This window comes from Serinus canaria, chromosome 3 (assembly GCF_022539315.1).
Source record: "Serinus canaria isolate serCan28SL12 chromosome 3, serCan2020, whole genome shotgun sequence".
NCBI classification, from domain to species: Eukaryota; Metazoa; Chordata; class Aves; order Passeriformes; family Fringillidae; genus Serinus; species Serinus canaria.
In genome coordinates, this window is record NC_066316.1 from 27,122,377 (window position 1) to 27,136,399 (window position 14,023).

At 40.4% G+C, this 14,023-nt stretch overlaps 1 protein-coding gene and 1 long non-coding RNA gene across 4 annotated transcripts in view; one reads left to right on the forward strand and one right to left on the reverse strand.

The window, feature by feature from the left end:
• Positions 1-14,023, forward strand: part of EPAS1 (endothelial PAS domain protein 1) — a 76,820-nt gene that overhangs the window by 15,892 nt on the left and 46,905 nt on the right. The window lies entirely within an intron of this gene.
• LOC115484988 (uncharacterized) overlaps positions 8,695-14,023 on the reverse strand; it is a 48,402-nt gene continuing 43,073 nt past the window's right edge. For all 3 annotated transcript variants that reach the window (XR_007777038.1, XR_007777037.1, XR_007777039.1), the window contains one exon: positions 8,695-13,119. This is a non-coding gene — a long non-coding RNA (uncharacterized LOC115484988). The remainder of the gene's footprint in view (positions 13,120-14,023) is intronic.

Genomic DNA, 14,023 nt, shown 5'->3' on the forward strand with positions numbered 1-14,023 from the left:
GTCATCACAGTTATGTGAAATTGTGTTTAAATTGTCTCATATTATCTTCTTTTCCATGAATCCATGTTATCCAGTTGTCACAGAAAATGTCATGCTGCCTACACAGGACTTCTTGCAACACTGGCTTTTAATCTGGTTAATTTATTATGGACAATGAACTTTTACTGGTTAATATGTGTTATGAGACAGCTTTTGTGGTCACTTCAAGGCTGTAGTCTATAGTCTGGTTTGTTACCTTGTATTCTTAGGATCAACATTTTAATGGCTACTGTCCAGCTAATGCCATACTTGGAGAATTGTCAGAGTAATAGAGTGGTGATACTACTTACATCTAGGAAACCATTTTATAGTATTGGGAATATGAGCACTTCTTGGGGGCATGTATAACACATACTGCATTTTTGACGGATGCAAAGCCAGAAATCCTAGTATGGCTTGACCAAACAGCTCTAGCAGCATGGTTGCCAAATAAACCAGGTTAACTTCAACCCGTTTTGACCAATGATGGAGAAAAGCAACAAGCTTGCTCCACAGTGATGGAGTTTGGAGTCCTGGATAAGCCATCCAAATATGAATTGTATGGTAGAAGTAGACTGATGATGGGTTTGGCCCTGAGATTAGGGAAGGTACATAAAAATTGCAAAAGGTGTTGGGCTGAGCGCTGTTCAGCCAGCTGGAGAACACATTTCACTGTCAATAAAGATGGATTTTCTCTCCAAATGGAAGCAGTTAGAGAGATAGTTTAGGATCTGACAGTCCATTTCTTTTAATAAGTGTGTGTTCCTCCTGTGTGCATCACTTTAAGTGATTTCAAAAAAATAGTTTTGCCTTATAAAGTCAGAGCTAGAAATCTGCTCTGCGTGTAGAATAACAGAATTTAGAAACTCTTGTTCAAAGAACATGAGCTGAGCCTTAGTCCTTCTTTTGGCAGTGTTAAAAAGGCACACGTGCTCTCTGAATCCAAATGTAGCCAAGTGTTGGAGAGATCCATGGTCACATGGGCACTGCAGAAGGTTTGAGGGTTCAATCCTCAGCTGTGCAGACAGACAGATTCCCGCTGCAGTCAGTGGGAGTTTGTCCCAGTAAACAGCTCGGGATTGTTCACTTGTGTACATGTCTAAACGCGGGTCTCAGTCAAGTAAACACGCGTGTAGCTGTGCGCGCTAATCTGCTCTCAGAGCCGGGAACACCCTGTGTCCCTCGCGTCACTGGGGACACGGCCACACCTGGAGCTTCGTGCAGCCTTGTGTTAAGGACACCGATGTCCCCTGTGCCGCAGGAGAGGAGTGATTGGTATCTCTGGGGGTACAGCAGCCTCCGTCACTCGGCTGTTGGCACACGGAGATACTGCTCTTCCTTGGAGGATGTGTTAGGGCAGATACACGCTCCCAAAATGCCTGTGCTCGCAGATAAAGCAGGAGGGAGCCGCTCGCCTGCTCCTTCCTGAAGCTGCAGAGCTTGCTTGGTGTTTCTCAGGCTGAACTTTTACAGGAGCAGGAATAAACTTCTCATCTAGGGAAGAGTCTGTGTAAAGGAAAACTGGGAGCAGCAGAAATGCAGCTGTGCTCACAGTGCCAAAGAGCATTGGAGTGCTTCTCGTGAGCTGTATGCTGCAGCTGGCAAAGGGACAGCACCTGTGAATCTCTTTACAGGCAGTGTGCAGGGGGAATGAGAGACTTCTCATACAGATACTGCTGTAGAGAGAGAGGTGCCAATACTTATTTTAGCTTATTCTTATGATTTAGAGGTTTTTTAATGGCATTTGCCCAGAGGTTGTAGTCTGTCAGTGGGGAAAGTCAACCTTGTGACACTACAGCAGAATACACCATGTCTCATGCAGTGTGACTTGTATGCTGTCATTTGGGACCTGTGCACAGAGGGAATGCTGTAGGTGTATAACAACAATTTTAATGATACTATAAAATCCAGTCTCATTAGGTACTGAGGACCTCAGGAGTTTTGGAAGAGCTTCTCCTACTGCCTGATGTAGTAATTCAGTATACTTAGCCTCTTAGAGGATAGGTCTAATAACAACAATTAGTACATTTGTATGTTTAAATATGCTTTAAAAGCTTAAATTAATGTGGTTTGAAAAAGTGAAATGAAAGAACAGTAAAATTAACATTAAAATCTAGCATATGCTATGCTGAGGAAGTATCATCTTAGCCATACTCACAAAATATAGACATCTGAAAAGGTTCCTGGTTGACAGATCTGTCAGAACAAGCAGAAGTGAATAGTAAATGTTGCTTGTGGTGTCTTGGGTTTTTTGTTTGAGTTTTTCAAAGCATTAGGGATGTGGTGCTGTGCAATAAAAATTTTTACCTTTTCAAAATGTTAACACCAAAGTCCCAGAAAGAACTATAACATCTTACACAGTGTTCACACTTCATTTTCTCCAAATAGGAAAAAAAACCCAGAATTTTTTTTTTGTTTGCTTTAGCAAGTAAGAATGGGAAAAATTTTGAAAGAAGAGCCTAATGCCAAGGGAGCTTTAAGACAGGACAAGAGGCACTTTCCTTTTGCTGTTACTAGAGCCCCTGTAGGCTTGGTGAGGTTGTGTTTTTGGGTGGAGGTGGCAGCACCGATGCTGCCTGGGCGCTGGGGAGGGAGCTCTGTTCAGCAGCGTGGCTTTCTCCCGAGGAGACTGCTCCAGGCTGCCTGCCCAAAGGGAGGGCTGGCAGGACAGGACAGGAGCTGTGAAGGCTGATGAGCAGCTCTTGTCTCTTGAGTGTCGTGCTGGCTTACTGAGTAGGAGTTTCAAAGGGTTCTGCTGAGGCTTGGCTGTGTGCTGGACGTCAGTCATCAAAAGCAGCCATAGCCAGCGCTGGAGGTTTGACCGGACAGACTTTCCTGGGCTCTGTGCTCAGGGGAAGGCTGAGAGGCACAGAGGCTGGGAGGACATTTTGGGGAAGCATCTCTGCTTTCTGTCCTCCTTGAAGTGGGCTGATGGGAAGATGCTGGGCTACATCAGCCTTTCCCCTTGCCTGCCAGGGATATTGCTGTGTATTCCTCTGTAGGAAAGGGTACACCGAGAGGACAGAAAGGGTTGATGAAGGGGAAAACCAGATTTACTTTCATTCTATCCAAATCAACAGCAAAACTCCCTCCCACTGATTTCAGTAGCCATACATGTTTTTTTGACCAGACATCTCATGGTTGTATATCTAATATGTTAATATGTGTATGAACCAACTTTTAGTCTGATGTTTAATAGATAAGGGCTCTTACAAAATTTTGAGTTGCCTTTTTTCCCCCCTCCCAGGAAAACAAACATTTGGTTCTAGAAACCATAATTATTGCATACCAATTATTCAGGCTTTTCACCAAATTACATGTGGTTGTTTCCACAGCAAAACACATTTTTACATGCCTGTAGTACAACACTAGCCTTGGCCTAACTCTGGGGGATTACAGAGATAAGATACCAACCATGGTTAGCATCATCATCTGATAAACTGGAGCATCAGTAGGGTGCAGAGCTAAAGCCTTGAAGGCAGAGAAAATGGTATTTAGGGCTCTTTGAAAATCTTGGTTTAGGGATTGCATAGGATGATAAACAGATTTTTGCAAGGTTTTATGGGGACACCATTGTTAACTTTTGCAATAATTGTTGAACTCCTTTCTTGTTGCTTGAGAACTGGTACTCTCATTTGTTTGTCACTGTTCAATCATTGGAGTGAAGCACTTGGTAACAAATTGCAGCTTGGGGAAGTACTAAGGTTGTCTATTTCAAGCAACATTTGAATACTGAAAATATAAGTAAAATGAAAGGCAAAGGTTAATGACTTAATAACAAGGTCCCCAGGACCGTGCCTTATGTCTAGAAGGCAGTAATTTGCATTTGTTTCCTGTAGGGTGACTTTACTGAGGAACTGAAGGCACTTAGCATATGCAGATGCTGAAACTCTTCCATGCATCTATTACTATTTAAAAGGTACAAAGTCTGTGGTGTAGGCTTTAGAGATCTCAAAGGAGAAGGAGCGAGGCACTGACAGACAGGAGAGTGCTGGTGTAGGCAGGGAGTGACAAAGAAAGGAGATGGTTATGTGCCCTCAAAAAAGCTGGGGGGGACACCAGGATGGTTAATGAAGGCAAATAGGCTCTGTTTAGGGGAGGGATGTTTATGTGCTTGATAGAATTGCATATACAGCAAATCGCCTTAAATACGTTTCATGGTTACCACTACTTGTATACAAAGCAAAACATAATTACAAAGCTGTTCTTGTTTTTGAAACGCCATGTGCCAAACAAGTTGCAGATATTTGTAGGGCATGGTAATGTCAAAGATCACCTGAGTGTGAAAAAGATAGGTTTATAGGTAGCAGTTGTAGCAGCTGCACTCACAAACCAGCTGAAGCTAAATTCTCATTTGTGTCACGTGAAAACTCAACTTTCCCCAAGTATTTGACTCTGGCTTCTGCAGAACCTGCAGCAGATGTGGCAGGCGGTGGGTGGCTGTAGACAGGGCATCTGGTGGAGCGAGAGACTGGCGGCCTCAGGCTCTTCAACACATCTCTGATGCTGGTCAGGCTGTGCAGTACGTGCAACAGCATCATTAATGTCCCTTTGTTCTTCCCCAGTGCTGTATGAACAGCTTGGGGCAGAAAAAAAAAATCTCCTTATGTTGAGCATGCTGATGATGACAATATCTTGTTTAACTCAGTAGTTTGTCTTTACCACTTTGATCGTGCTGATAGCTTCTTCTGGAACCACCTCCATAATATATTGACTCTTTTACTTTTTTAAAGCATTTCAAACAGCTCAAGGAAAAGTGTTTTGTTGGGTTTTGTTTAGGTTTTTTTTTTTAATTTTTATTTTATTTTATTGGTTGATTGGAGGAAGTATTAGAAGAGTGAGTCCGAAGCGTAGTTGGAATGGCAGGTTCCTAGACAGTTCAGCACACCCATCCAACAGCCTTCCTTCCCTCTCCTACTGATTTCCCTGATGTTGTTTGAAGATAAATTATAGACATGAAATAGTGTACAGGTCAGATGCCTAGCACGAGAGCCAAGGGCTTCAGCTCTGGCCGAGTGGCCAAGCTCCCACCAGGTTAGCTGCAGGGTATTGAACTCGCTGCTCCAGTCTAGCCTGTAGAGCTCACAATCTCAAATTGCTCAAAATTGTTCACTGGGTCTCTGCTCAAAACAAAGAAAAAAAGTGAGCCCCCCCCCCCCCCCCCAAGTCCTTTTGTAAAGCTTAATAATAGTTCACAAATAATCCTAATACATTAGGGGAAAAATACACTATTTATAGCAAAATACGTCCTATGTCTGCAGTAAGGGATTGGTTTTGTTGTACTTTCACAGCATGTTTTAAAGAATGTAAGAGCACTAACTGGTGCAGACATGAGTACTAGGACTAGCTGAAAATGTGGCTATTTTGTGCTTTTGCCTGCCTTGTGTATGCCCTGTTCAGTACTAATGGGACTCTATGGGATGTCACTGGCCACAGCACTTTTGCTGTTATATATAAACTAAATTTAAGGGACTTTTAGTGTTTGTTGTGCACAGTGAACCTCTGGGAAAGCTTCAACCTTTGACCTCTGTAGTGGGTTATGACAGGGAAGATTCGTAAGAGCTTGATTTAGACTCATCTCTGGAAGGCTGGTTAAAAATACTCAACTAGCATGTCCTTCCTCCTCCCCCAACTCAGTAAAGGTCCTCTTAAAATACATAGTCTGACACTTCATTTTTGTCATTTCTTTGGGAGCCCTGTAGGGAAGGCTGCTTGTAAGGAAATGATTAAATTATATTCATGTTTGTGTTTTAAAATTGCCTTGGTGGTAGTCCAAGAAGTATTTTCTTGCTCTTCCAGATTTCCATGTGCTTTAATATTAATCTATTTTCATCAGTATGCCCTGCCCCAGCAGTAGCATTTGTAATTGGACATGTAATGTTTGCTGAAGAGACAGAAAAACTAAATTAAGTTTATCTGAGATTTTAAAAAATCTTATTTTGAGACAAATTAGGGATTTATTAGAAAATATAAAGACATTTGGCAGTATTGGGGTAATATGTCACAAACTTGAATAGTCAATAGGGAAATTATGGTAGCAGAACGCATTCCTTTTACTTCTACAAAGTAGAATATTCTTTCTTTGAAATGCTTTGTTACCAGCTTTTAATTTTGTATTATATGTTAATAAATGTTTATGCCTGGGTTATGGCAGCAATTTCAGACTGAGCAACTGCTAATGGCATTATTTATTGCCTTTGAGAAAGAGCCCTTTTATGCGGGTTGTATATCACAAATTAGAACTATGCCAAATATCTAAAACTAAAGAATATATAGGTATATATTTAATGGTAGCGCAAGTAGTCTTCAGACCAAGCCAGAATATCTGGCTGTCAGATCAGACTTTGAAATTCTGGTTTTCTATTATGGCTTTTTGATAAGTCCAAGTGAAAGGCTGCTTCATAAAAGAACAGAAGTGACTGTATTATTTTGTTAGAATGGTATTACTAATGACTAATTACTTGCACTTTTAGAGCAGTTAATAATATTTGGTTGTTTTTCTTGCAAAATTCTTTGCAATCAAAGCCATTAAACTGTTGTTTAAATGGGGAGCCCGCTGTTTGCCCAGAACCGCTGGCTCACTACATTAGCTTCTATAAATAAGTTTATTATTTTAGATGAAAGTCATAAAGCAATCTGTTTACCTCTACTGAAGTAAGTAAAATAGCTGAAAACATTGGTTAAAAAAGGATGAAGAGGAGCACTGGAAAAAAATAAAGTCCTCCAAAGGGTTCTTTATGCTTATTTATTATTTTAATCAAGCACAATTTCTCTGTGGTTTTGTGGTCTTAAGAAAACTGGAAGGAGGGAAAGTGCTATTTCACTCTTGACTTGACTGAAATATAGTATTTTCCTTGTTTAAAATATTGAATCTCCCTGATTGTCCCGAGATGCTTTTGGAAGCACATAGAACTGAATGAAGAATAAATATGAAATATGAAAAAATACAGAAACTTGCATTAACTGTGTGGAGAGAATAAAAGCGTTAGCATGAAATCTGTACTCCTTTAGAAACACATATTGGTTAGAAGCAGAGACCTCAGTGCTACATGTGCTGAAAATGTGGTCTAAGAGCTTTAATTTACCTTCGTCTGTCAATGTTAATGGACAGAGCAAGTGCTGGAGCTGTTGTAAAACAAATCTGTTTTCCTTTTGTCTGCTGTGCCAGATAATGAAATAAAAGCTAAATTATCACTGATAAAAGTAATTTGCAGAAAAGGATTGATAAAAATATAACAACAGAGCTTGCCATTAGCAGTTTAACTGGATAATGTTTACTTGTAACCTACTTCTGTCCCCTGGTTTTTATTGCCTTCTCCCCCTTCCCGAGCGAGGAAGGGCCTTTTCAGTAGAGGCTTCAGGCAATAAAATTATGGGTATACTGAATCCTGGCATTGGCTTCTGAGGGATAGCTCCTACTTTTTCCTCTTCTTTTTCTGTACTACAGTATTGCCAAGTCAAAGTTTGTGCACAGTTTGAAGTGCAATTATCAGTATAATTTTATCCATCCCACCTTGAGGAATGTGTCTGCTAATGCCGAAAACTGAGAAAATTATTTCTGTCATTGCAGCACTGGTAGCTCCTACCATGAGTTACACAAAGCAGTTACTGTGAAGGTCTTCATTCTTGATGTTCAGGTGTGAGACACATACTTTCCTTTCTGTCTCTCTGTATGTCTGTGTCTTTTTCTTTTTTTTCTTAATTTATTATTTTAAGATGGAGACATTTGAAGTTGTGTCCCAGTTGCTCACGAAAATTCAGGAATGGGAAGGCAAATACTTCTGAGTCCCTTTCTGAGTTTGTGTGTGCATTCTGATAATTAATTAATGGTAATTCTGATGTGTACATACATGAATGTGCACACACATCTACAAACATTTAAATTTTACCATTTTCTTGTTAACCAGTTTTACCTCTCATCATTTTTTAAATGCTTGGACTTCTTATTATATTGGCAATGGGTAGACAGTGTCCAGGGTAAAACATTAGCCACAGGGTATGTGAAGGATATTTAGTGTCTTGCAAAAGCTGGACATGCTCACTGGTACATTTGTAGTTTGTATTGAAAGTATTTATTTAAAGACATTGAGTTCTGAGTGACCAAATAGGGAACCACTGCTAAACTTTAGCTGCAGTACTTAAAGTATTTTATAGTTGCAGCCTGGACACTGCTGTACAGTGCTTGCCAGTTTGCAAATGTCAAGGACAGTTACCCTCTCACATGCCTAAATTACTTGCTCCTGACCATCCTTCAAAATACCTGCCCTTTCTCCAGCTCCTTCTCCTTCTCCAGCTATTGCTGCCAATTTCTGTTTCACTGTGTGACTGCAAGGACTGTAATCCTTGAGGAGGCTAGGTCTTGTTGGTCCACACAATCTGTGAAGTGTATTAACTCCCTCTCCTCACCCTAAAAACTAAGACAATGGCACCTGAAAAGGTGGGGAAACTCTTTTTCTGTGTGTAGCTGTGCAGATTATTAGCTAGAGCACATAGTCTTGCTGGTCTTGGTCAGATAATTCCTTACAGGCCCAGGCTAATACAATGTGCAAAGGAACTATTGTTTTAATATTTTATTATGCATTAATGTCTTGATATTTTCATATGTAATGTAAGAGAAAATATCACACATATGAACTTTCTAAAGTACTTTTATCTGACAAAAACCTTTGTGTTAATCTTGTAAGCGATGTGGGTCTGTATTGTACTGTAGTGCCTTAGCATTTCTTGTGGCTGAGGCTGTTTTTAGAAATCTGTAATGCTATAATATTCTGAGCATTGCTTCTGTATTATGCCCATTCTCTGGGTAATCCTTTATTCTCACTGCAGCTTCAAAGTGTTTAGAAAAAAAAGGGCAGGGTGCTATTAAAAATGTGTTTATGGCAGAGCAAGTTACTGAATTCTTTTTTGTCAATACTGGTCAAATACATGAAAGTTGTCTTCAAAGGCGAACTTAGTGGCATAATATTTAGATAGCAATACAATGGAGTAATAACAATGCCATACTGTAAGAAACCCTAAGTTCTAGTTGACTGATATAAATGCAAATTTAGGGCAATAACCTGAAGGTATGGTGGCAGAGGTCTGTTTGCAGTGTAGAGCAACAGGCAGGCGGGATGTGATGCACAAGGTGATTCTGTACATGGCACGTGAAACACAACTTCAGTGGAGTTAAACTTTGAGTAACATCAAAGCTGTATTGCCATGGCTGGATAACAAAGCAGTGCAATGTGTTGGCACTGTGCTTACACCTGGGAGAGAACAAAATGGAGCAACAAAACTGACGGGGTGTGAATGCCAGTGTAGATACAGGGGAAACTCTGCTGTTTGTCACATTTACTTACTTATTTGTGATCTTTATTGGATGTTGAACAAAACAGTTTCACTGCAGAAAATGGTCCCCAGTTCCCTGATGACAGAGTGAAATAGAGAGGTAGCTCCCAAAACTACTGAAACAGTAGCATGAAAGGAAATAGGAAAACAACACCTCTGGTGAAAACTCAGTGTAAAATACAGATGGAGATGCAGAATTAAATCCTAAGGACAGCTAGTCTTAGACTAAGCTCTAGTTTGAACTTCCAATTCACCCTCAGGGAGGAGGACAAAAGGGCTCAGCTCCTCCTGGCCTGTGATGTGAGTGCCAGAAGCAAACTAGAAAATCAGCCAATTTAGGTTATTTAGGTGAGCAGTTGGACCAGGGATAAAGCATGTAAGATCAGAGATATTTGGGCAGACAGCCATGAAATGGAGTTTACTCAGGCCAAATTAGAAAAGGCTTTTCAATAAATGAAATGGACTCTGCTTCACAGGGCAGGTGTTTTCACTAGGGGAGCACTTACCTTTCTGAGGAGGGCTGGCAGTGGCCTTGCAAGAACAAGGGGTAGCACGGGGCTCGCTGAGCAGGTGGCCATGGGAACTTGCCATGGGTGAGGATACAGCAAGCTTGTGAGCAGAAACATGGGAAAAAATACTTGAGCATACAGAAAATAGATCCTGACATAAGGTTTGTTTTAGTTTTTTTGGTGGTTTTTTGAGGGCTGAGTTGTATCTGCACAGTTGCAGTCATATATATTTGTATGAAGGTACTGCTTAATAGAAGGTAAATTTTCATCTTCCATTTTAAGTTTTTATCCAGTATCTTTTCCTTTTCTTTACTGGATCCCTGTGGGAATAAGTGTATCTTTCTTGATTAAGCTACTGTGCAGGCTGAACCCTTTTGTTCTTAAAAAGTGTTATTCATGGAGTTAAACAGAATTAATCTTTGTCCTCCTGACAGTTCTCAAAGCCTGGTTAATTAAGATGATCTGTGCTTGCATAACTAGGACTTAACAAAGTCCAGATGTTCCTGTATTTCAGGCACACCTGCACCTTTTCCCCTCTGTGAAGCATGACACTTAGGGTGAAAAGTTCTTGACTCCTCTCTTTATCTAATTCTAGCTCTGCACTTGGAAATGTTTTCCATATTCTTGAAGTCTTTCTGCACTCATGGGATTTTTTTTTTTGGTTGTGTGCTTTCCCTTTCCTCTCCCTAAATCTGCTGACGGCACTCCCAAATCTTTATCCCATTTTCTGAATTGTGTTATCTACTTCCTCCAGAGATGGTTTGATAAAAATCTGGTTTCCAGTTCTCTCCATGTTTCAGGCTCCTGTGTGGAAGAGAACATAATTTAATGAACCTCTGTTTGTGGTCTTTCTTGTGTTTTTTATATGGTTTTCATTTCAAATGCTCCCCAATATTTTATTTCTTTTTCTCTACTGAAATGGATTTTTATTGAGTCATTGGAAATGCTATATCACAGACCAGTTACAGATTCATTCTCTCATGGCCTCTGGAATTATGTGAAACTCCCATTGTTTTCTATAATAGATTTATAGGAAAAGTTACTTTTTTTCCTTGCAGAGCCCTTGTTTTGTTTAAACTTTTCCCAAAACTGTTGTTTCAACCTACTTTCTCTTTTAAATCTTTATCCCTCTTTCTTGGTAGCCAAGTAACAGAGCTGATGTGGATATCTAGATGTTCCTTCCCATGCTGAACAGTCACTGCCTCTTAATAGCTGATCTGGTGTAAGGAGTGTGACATGTCCCAGGAGAGTCTGAGAGAAAAGTATTTCCTGTTTTTTGGCATTAGAAGAACACAAGAAAACATAAAACTTATTTGAAGAGTTGTGTTCCAATCTCCCATTGGTGCAAGTCAGGATAACTCCATTGAAGTTAGTGTGATGAGGCAAGAATTGATCCCAGGGCAGGTGTGATGTGATTCCTCCAAGAAACACTTGGGAGGGGACACCTTGCCTTTGTAGTATCACGGGCTAGTCCTTCATCCTGAGCTCTGTTGTGTCCACTGTGTCCTCTTCCTTTGTACCACAAGTATCATTGTTTGGATGGAGTTTCAGGTGGTTTTGCTGTCACTCCTCTCCTCGGGTCCCCTGTTTGTGCATGGGGAGGAGTGTCAGTATTGGATCCCTGCTCTGAGTGGGAGTCAGATGGGTCAGACATGGGACATCTCATGGCAAGTATGTTTTTCCCAATGTTTTGTTTTTAATGCTAAAATCAGGAAGTGAGGAGTTTAATACTTCAAGATGATAATTTAAATAAATGCAGCTCCCAAAAATGTGGGAAAGACATGTTTTGAGATTGGCTTTGCAAAGCTGTTTTAGTCAACTGTACCTCAGAGGGTATGCTCTATGGCATTCCATCCTTCCCATGTAAACACTGGGGAGGGAGAGGTCACAGAAACAGGCTTTGCAGCTGCTGCCTGTAAGCACTCTTTGGGTTTTACTGTCCAGAGCAATCTGTCTCTAGAAATGTTCCTGCCTGGCCCAGCGAGCGCTGACGGTGCGTGACAGCGAGTACGAGTGACAACAGTGACTCTGGAAGCACCTGAGGAGTGACTCGCTGTGTAGAGCTGCTGCCTGTTTCCACAGGGGAAGGCAGAAGGGGAAACAGCGTTACCAGAGGCAAACCCTGCATTTTCTGGGAATTGGGCTGGGGAGCGCTTGCGCGCGTGTGGGTTTTTTTCTCCCAAAACCCCACAGCTTATCTTGCTTGTTTCTCTGTCTCTCTTCTCCCCTCTCCAAAATCGACTCTGTAATTCTTTGCTCTTTCCTGCCTGGCCTGATGTTTTCTCATGTTAAATGTTGGGTTTGAATTTGCACCTAGTTTCTGCACAGAACATAGGAGTGATGCAAGACCTGTTGGTTAGGAGGTTTTTCACAGCATGAACAGAGACTGCAAGTGAAGTGGTATTGGGTTGTTACACCAGTGGGCCCAAAATAACTTAAGGCCTTTAAAAATAGGCAGTAAGAAATAAATTATAATGGAGGAAAAAGAAAATCTGTACAAATATTTTGACAGTGAAGGTGACTGACCAGTAGAGCAAGTTTCTAAATGCTGCAGTGGGTTGGCTTTGGTTCTCCATCCTTGAAAGCTGCTCAAATTGGTCAGACTGTTGTTTTAAAGAAATGCTCAGATTCAAATTGTTTTAATTCAAGTGAATCGTGCAACCTCTGATCTACAGGTTAGACAAGTTGTTGGCATTCTTCATTTCTGGGCTGATGAGGCTTGACGCTGTCATTCATCCTTCTCCCAGAGCTGTTTGCAAGCTAGAGCTTCAGGGAAACAAATCTTCATTCAGGTTTTTAATAAAACCTGCTGTAATCACAATGAACAAAATCCCTGTGTCTGCAGAGGCAACGACCTACGCCCTACCTCACTATGAGTTGGAGTTTAATTGAAAATATAGCAAATAGAGGAGAGCCTCTTTCTTCTTAAATCCACTTCTTACATGGTGGATTGGTTTTGTTCACTGTGTTTTTAGAAAGGTTTTGCCAGGCTTTGTTGGTTAAAGCTAAACAAACTGTTCTCAGCTGTGGTAAACATTTATTGGTAGATAACGAAACTTTATTTAGTATCAGTCCTGAAAATCTCCTGTTTGATTCTTAGTGATTTGAGAGACTGGTTTCCTCTTAAGTGGAGAAACTGTGGTTAAAATATTCATCCACATGGGTTTGTTCTGGTAATGGCTGTTGTCTTACAGTCCTTGAAGATTTTTCCCAGTGTTTTCAAGTTTTCTTGAAAATCAACAGAAATTGAAGTCCATTATCTCTATGAGGAAATAATAATAAGAACAAGGGAGAAGAGTTTATATAGATAATTTTTATATACAGTCATGAATAAAACAGCTTTTAAAAATTTTTAAATGTGTAATAAAATCAGTAGTATGTTCATGAAGTGTATTTCTCCAAGGCTTGTTGCTTTATAAGTGTACCATTGACTAAAAACTACATTAAATCAAGTCATATTTGTACAACTTAGATTGTCTCCATAAGATGTTACTATGCCTTGCTCTTTAATTATGACTTGCTTTCCATATGCCTCAGTCTTAAATGTATTTCACAGCAGCATAAAGCTGTTCCAGTAAAAGAGTTAAATATTTATTCATGTTCTGTATTCTGTACTAAAGGACCATTTCCCCCTATCTCTGAAGGGGTAAATATATTTTTATAACTACCCTTGGCCACAGCAGCGTGTTCTGTGCAAAGGTAGCTAACTGCACTGGCAGACACACACAGTTCAAAAGAATACATTAGCACAAGAAGCCACGTTCCCTTTTGGATTCAGCTTCCATCAACATGCCTACGTGGTGCTCTCTCTGTGCCTGCCTCAGCCCTCCCCTGCTTCTGCTCCTGGTGCTACAGCTGTTTCTCAGCCTGCCTCAGCTTTGGCCTCTATACCATCCCAGTTGTGTTTTCTAACAACAAAACCATGATTTTTTGGCAGTGAATGCAGCTTCTTTTCTTTTTTTAAAAATTTTTTTCCTTTTTTTTTTTTTTTTTTTCTTTTTCCATTTTCTTAGAAAGCACTTAGTTTTTGGGAAATGATGCAGTTGGGTTGATTAAGTTACATAATTTAGGGAAAGTATGAGAAGAATAAAAATTTCATTTTCCAAGAACCACTGTAAGGCGGCACAAAGTATGTTTACAAAACAGTGTTGGTAGTTACTGGGTTG